The sequence below is a fragment of the Nicotiana attenuata genome, unplaced genomic scaffold, assembly GCF_001879085.1.
Source record: "Nicotiana attenuata strain UT unplaced genomic scaffold, NIATTr2, whole genome shotgun sequence".
NCBI classification, from domain to species: domain Eukaryota; kingdom Viridiplantae; phylum Streptophyta; class Magnoliopsida; order Solanales; family Solanaceae; genus Nicotiana; species Nicotiana attenuata.
The window spans coordinates 304,350-311,535 of NW_017670858.1; the positions used below are offsets into that span (position 1 = coordinate 304,350).

Genomic DNA, 7,186 nt, shown 5'->3' on the forward strand with positions numbered 1-7,186 from the left:
CGAAAATGAACGCCCCAGAACTACATTTGATTCTATGCTAAGACATCAAAAATTTTACAAGAATAGAAATTATAAAAAGATGCTAGAACCACTCGGAGCCCGTCTCATCGCCAGAACCGCCGAAGCCCTGGAATCCCTCGAAACCCTTGTAGCCTTCGGCACCCTCAGGCTCATAGAGCTCCTTTGCCTCCACCTTGAGTTTTTTTGCTTCCTCAATCTCAGTCGACAGGTCGAAACCTCGGGCGTGGATCTCTTCGAGGGTCTCTCTTTGAGACAACTACTTTACATATTCAGCCTTTGTCTTTAGGCGGGTCTCCGTTGCCTCCACATCGGCCTTGTATTGGGCCACCATTTCTTCGGCATCGGCGGAGGTTGTGTCCAATTTGGACTTAATTACCTCATATTCTCTACTGAGGGCATCTCTCTGCGAGAGTCGAGCTCAATTGTACTCGGAGATCATCATTCAATTGAGACCGTTTGTCAGCTTTTTGCCACCCAAAGTTGGTTCTCAACCGATGCCAGCTCCGCCTTCATGGTTTCCTTCTCCGAAGCCAGTAGGTCCATTCTGCCTTTCTAGCCTTCGGCCATGGCCTTGACTTCATTCATCTCGGCTCAGACCTGGTCGATCAGGTCGATCTTCTGTTGGACATGCGAGGTTGTGTTGTTAGTCACCACGACTAACTCCTCATTTTTAGCTTCAAAGACATTTAGCTTTTCAACCAGGTCGGCATGTTCCCGCTTCAGGGTCGAATCATCCTTCTGAGCCTTGTCCAGGTCGGCCTAGAGGTCTTTGACCGCTCCGTTTTGTTGCTCACTAAGAAGCCTGTACATGTCCTTCTTTTGGACCTACTCTTTGAGCTCGAACTCGAGCTAGCTGATTTCAAAGTGGTACTGGAGGAAGCTCTCATGGTGAAGCACCGAATCCTGCAAAACAACAAAAATAGTAAGAGATATCAAACATAACTGGAATTCACGAGGGAGTCTAAAAGTGTTGCCTTACCCGGTTCAGCGCCTGATGTGCCTTATTGAAAAGACTTGACGTGCCCACCTTGTTCATCTTTGCCTGGTCCTCCTCGGTCACCTGGCATCAGAGGTAGCTGGTTACACCCACTGGAACGGATAGAACTCGAGCATTCTCCAGAACCGCAAGAATGACTATTCTCTTATGGCTGGGGTCCACGCTCGATGCGGGAAACTGCTTTACCAGTGTTGGGCTCGAGCTCGGCTCGTCAGCTCCTAAGGGCATTTCCTTCTTCGGGATCTCCACGTCGTCTAGCCCGAAAAAAATCTTCCAATATGGACATGTCCATGCCATCGAAGAAGTAGTGGAGAGGGTCGTCTGCACCCTGAACTCTTTCACTTGACTTTTCCTTGCCCGCTTAGGCCTCTTCAAGCATGGACTCAGTATAGGAGCGCGTCTTAATGATATCGATCAAATTGGTTCCTTGAATACAGGAACGGTTTCTTGGGAGGTCATAGCATCTGCCTCCACTTCGGCCTCTCAAATCGGAAGAGGATTCACCTCGTGGCCCCTTCCCGTTATCGTCGCCTGCTCCCCAGCAGGGATCGATCCATGGGCGACAAAGATGTCAACTTCATAGGGCTCATCCCTGATCCGGTGATGGAAGTCAAGGTCCGATACCCTGGACTTAGTATTCTTCTTAGGCTTACGAGCCCGGGTAGCCGCCCTCCTTTTTATCTTTGCCTCGGGATTTGGGGAGCCCGAGGACTTTCTTTTCCTCTTTTTCTCCCCCGCGGCAGCCCCGGGCTATCCCAAAATGGAGGGATCGACAGGTAAGGATGCATCCTCGTTCCTATCCAGCGACCTAAGTCCGGTCATTTTAGGCAAACCTGCAAGGAAAAGGAAAAGAAGTTAGCATTATTTAAGTTTGGGGCGTAGTAATAAATATTCAGGGGAGAGCCTTACCATGACAACGGTCATCCCATCTGCCCTTCAAAAGTTTATGCCATGGTATGACATCTACTTGCAGATTCCTTCGATCCACTCCTAGAGCCGGGGGACCGCATTGGGAACTCGGGCAACAGCTGCACGACCATAAATACTGGTGATGAGAAAAGAAATAAAGGAAAATTGACACTTAAGGAAAGACTACACTTATGAGATGCATTCCACTTCTCGGGGAATGGCAGGAACTCGGAGGGATCAGATCTTCAGTTTTTACCTGAACAAAATGCCCCTGCCATCCTCGGTCTCGATCCTCGTTGATGCTCGAAAAGGGAGCCTTGCTGGCTCAACGAACAAGCTTGATTAATCCCCCTCGAAAAATTTGGGGACTATACAGACGGAGTAGATGGTCGAGGGTGAACTGAGGAGATTCGATGTTGTTCACAAAATGGCGTAGGAGGATCACGATCCTCCAAAGGGACAGGTGGATTTGTCCGCGGCACACTTCATACCTCTTACAAAAGGCCAGGATTATTGGGTCTACTCGGCCCACCGTGAAGGGGTAAGTGTAAAAACTTAAATACCCCTCCGCGTGGGTAGTAATATCGTCCTTAGGCCTCGAGACTACCACGTCCTTGCATTCCCATTTACAGTCCTCTCGGACTATGGGAAGGGTATCTTCGATAATGGAGCATATGTATCTCTATGCTCCTTCACCTCGGTCTTGTTTGGCGAAGGCCTTCTCGACCTTGAAGTCATCCCCGATTGAACAACCCCTGGGTATAAAGCTTTTCTTGGGGGTCTTTGGGGTCGCCTCAGGAGCAACCACCTCGGCCATCTGTGGTCGAGTGGGAAGATGAAGGGGAAGCCTGCTGAGGAACAGATTTGAACGTTTTAGCCAATGCAATCTGGGAAAATATGAAGATCTAAAGGAAAGGTATGATTGTTTGAAGAAAAGAATATGTAAGTTGAAGGTGGGATGAAGATTTGGGTTAGAATTTTAAGAAAAAATGTGAAGATTTGACGATCAAAGATGAATATATGAAGGTTTGAAAAAGTTGAAAGCCGCTAGAGAATTCGAAGGTAGAAGCTAGGATCGGAAAGTGGAAGAAGTACTAAAGGTCGATGCTTTTATAGGTGAAAATGTAACCAGTACGCGACGTTTCACATTCAGAGGCAACCAGCCGATGATCGACACGTGTTCGAAGTCAGAACGATGCGGCTGATGGGACATTTCGGCTTATTCGTCATCTCGGTTATAACGTACAAAGGAAGGAACTGGGATTCATCTATAATTTTCCATTATTTCGGCGAACCTACTCTCTGAGAAACGAGGGGACTATCTGTATACGGGTGAAATCAGGGTTAGTACACACCCCGATTTCCCGGTGAATCAAACGAAGTAAGAGTATGAATATATGATATCGAAATCGAAGCTGGGAACTCTTTGTATCAAGGAACGAATGAGGTGCTCGCCACCGGGCCTGATAAGGCAACACTCTCCAAACCTAGAACGAGCTCCAAGACCTCGGAAAGCACGACAAACGGTTGCACACGACTAACAGAGAGTCGTGATATCCGCACCCAATTGGATATCACTGCGCAGATCTCGCCCGATGTCAGTAGTTGATCAGGGATTAACGAGAAAGGAGGATTTTTTACCTTTTTTAGAATTGTACTAGGGGTGAAACTCTCATACTATATAAAGGGGAAGCTTCTTACTCAATAGGACACATTGTAACACGAAAACCAAGGCAATTCAAGTTTATTTTTCTGTTTTCCAGCTATTGCAAAGTAAAAGATTTCTTGTTATCCTTTATACGAAATTGGCTTCGAATTGAGGGTCGGTCAAGGGCAAAACTACTGTTCAGCTTAAATCAGAGCCCGGCATTAACCGCACAATTGGTTTGGTTATTCCTTTTGTCTTTAACTCGTTTGTCTAACATTATTGATTATTTGTGTTGAATCAATCCACATATCCTTAAAACCACGTATAAATTCAATTGTTATCTAGTTTAAGGGTAAACGCCCTTATTTAAAAGCTTCGAAATGAAGACTACTTAGACATACGTGATTATTGCTTATACATAGTCAATATGAGCACAATCGCGACGTCATCGCATGCGCCAGTGTATAGTTTCCACTAGGATCGAGTAGGCGTCTTGTGTTCTTTATTAAGACATTAAAGATAAACGCATGAAGTAACAGTTATAGTACAATAGTATATATTGCTTCGACCAAGAATCTATGAGAAATAACTTTTCTACTTGCACAGTGACATACCCTGAATTTTTCTTAAGTGGTGTCATGTTTAAAACAGATCACAAACAATTATTTATTATATTAACATCATATTAAGAAATAATTAATTTTAATCATATTACTAAAACGCAACTCAAGTATATTACTTCATATGAGTTTTTAATTTTCGAAATGTATTCAAAATAACCTCATTAAAATAATACTAAATATTTTTTTATTTATAAAAAGCCAAACAATCGCACATAAACATATTATTCATTTGATCATTCAAATCGTTATTAATCAAGTTCAATTCTGAGAAAGAAGATGAACGGGAAAAAAAAGAGAAAAAATAGCCGAACAATTTATAGTAGATGTCAAATCATTTATTTTTGCATGAAATGTGCAAATGTGACTCTTGATCTATTGTTTTAGTATTATGTTAATGTTTAAGAGGTCAATGGTTCAACTCCGACATATTTTTTATTTGTAGATAGGCGTAAATATTTTAATACAAAAAATGAAGTTATTGAGCTTCGAACTTGTGACTTCTCTAAGGAAATTGAAGCACCTGACCAGAGATAGAATAAGCATGTTTCTCAAACAAGATAAACATAATATAATTCAATAGCTAAGTCCGCTTTAAAGACGATATGCACCATCTATCACCTATATGAATGCTTTTCAATGAGTCTAGGATGTTCATACATGCTCAAAACTCAATTATAACCAATATCCAGCACATATCATGTACTCTAATATGATCCAGCACGTCCCATATTCTCCAACAAAATATGTGTATGACCTACGCTCACAGGATCCAATGTAACATGGGTGATCACCTGACCCGGGAAAGATGAAACTGTATCCAAGTGTTGCATGGAACCTCATCGTGCCATAACATATCAATATCAATAACCACACGGCATAAACAATCATGTCAAAACAATATCAATATCAATGCGCTTATAATGTCATGTGTCATAATCATATCAATCTGTATCAACAACTCTATCTCTAAGGATGCATGCATATATTTAAGAAATAACCAACAAAATGCACAAAGACATAATAAGTAAAGATGTGGATATGTGATTATGACATAAGGTATATGATTATGGCTAAGTCAAGTATATCAACAATTTCAAGAATAGCCCACCATGCAAAAATAAGATGCCATAAGCTAAAACATAATTTATAGCATGAATAAACAGGCTCACATAGTATACAATAAAATATATCATAAGTCAAGAAGAACAACCAAGCAAACAAGGCATAAAGAAGCCTAAAACTACTCCCAAACATGGTATAACCTTTGTGTACATATATACGCTCGTCACTTCGCATATAAGTCACTCTCAAGTAACATATCATGTAGTACATAGTCCAGTTTGTAGAAATTTCCCTTTAACAAGGTTAGACAAGAAGCTTACCTCCTCCCACACCATTTTTCCTTTCAAATTCTCCTCCAAACGTCCCAACTCTATCCAAATAATACTTAATAGGGTCAAATAAAGTCACATATACCAATTTCAAATAATAAAGCTTCAGTCTTTAACCATATACCAAAAGTAAGCAAAAGTCAACCCTGGTCTACATGGTCAAAATACGAGTCTAAGATTAAATCTCGTTGACCCATAACCTCATGAGTCCAAGTATGTGATTAGCTTCTAAATCCGAGTCCAAATCATTGTTCAAAATTCAAAATACACTCTCTTAAGTTATAGGCGAAAATTCCAACTTTCACTCTTCAATTCTATATTTTAGGTGTAAAAATCCATGGGAATCAAGATATATAATCATTATCAAGTCAGAATTACTTATCCTCAAGCTTAGAGTGAAAATCTCCTCAGAAATTACCTCCTCCCGAAGTCTAGGTCTCAAAAATGGTGATTTTTTTTTTTGAGCAGCAAAAATAAGGACCACCACCAGATCATTGTCAAACCATTACCAGTAATTTTCCATGACGGTCGTCTTGTTATTCGTCCAACACCATTTTCAGCTCTTCTAATCCTTCTATGGATTCCACTTGGCATTATATTGGCTATTATTCGAATTTCCATTGGCTTAATATTTCCATTTTCGATAGTTCCCTATTTAACTCCTTTATTTGGTGGAAAAATCATTGTTAAAGGAAAACCACCACCACCAGCCTCAACCACCAACTCGGGTATGCTATTTGTATGCACTCACCGTACTCTTATGGATCCTGTCGTCCTGTCATTGTCCTTCAACGTAAAATCCCAGCAGTAACTTACTCAATCTTCCGATTTACCGAAATTTTATCACCAATACCAACAATCGGTTTGACAAGAATTCGAGATATAAACGCACAGAAAATCAAACGTCAACTCGAAAAAGGAGATTTAGCCGTTTGTCCTGAAGGAACAACATGTAGGGAACCATTTTTATTAAGATTTAGTGCACTTTTTGCAGAATTAACCGATCGTATTGTCCCAGTGGCTATGAATTATAGGGTTGGTTTTTTTCATGCAACAACAGCTAGGGGATGGAAAGCAATGGATCCAATTTTCTTTTTTATGAACCCTAGACTAGTGTACGAGGTAACATTCTTAAATCAGTTGCCAATGGAAGCCACGTGTTCATCTGGGAAAAGTCCACATGATGTTGCAAATTATGTTCAAAGGATTTTGGCTGCAACATTAGGGTTTGAGTGTACAAATTTTACAAGGTAAAATAAGTACAGAATTATCGCTGGTAATGATGGAATTGTATCACAAAATTCCAGCACTAATTATGGGATTAAGAAATTGTTAAGCACGTTTCTGCATGTGGTGGGCACAAGAAAGAAGATGATTATGAGCTTGTTTTAGTGATATTTCTACTTTGTAAGATTTAAGTGTCATTCTTTTAATTATTTTTTCCCCGAAAGTGTTGAATAATGTACATTATTGCTACTGCTAGTGTGTAATTATTTTTTACTATTTTCATTAAGAGAGAGATTTTGTAATGTTTTTCTTTTTTGATCAATTGGTGTTGCTATGTTTTCATAAATAAGTTTTGTTCCCCATTTAATTA

At 40.7% G+C, this 7,186-nt stretch overlaps 1 pseudogene; it reads left to right on the plus strand.

Annotated features, from left to right (window-relative positions):
• The first annotated feature begins 5,228 nt into the window (after nucleotides 1–5,228).
• LOC109243956 lies at nucleotides 5,229–6,981 on the plus strand (annotated as a pseudogene).
• Nucleotides 6,982–7,186: the final 205 nt, after the last annotated feature.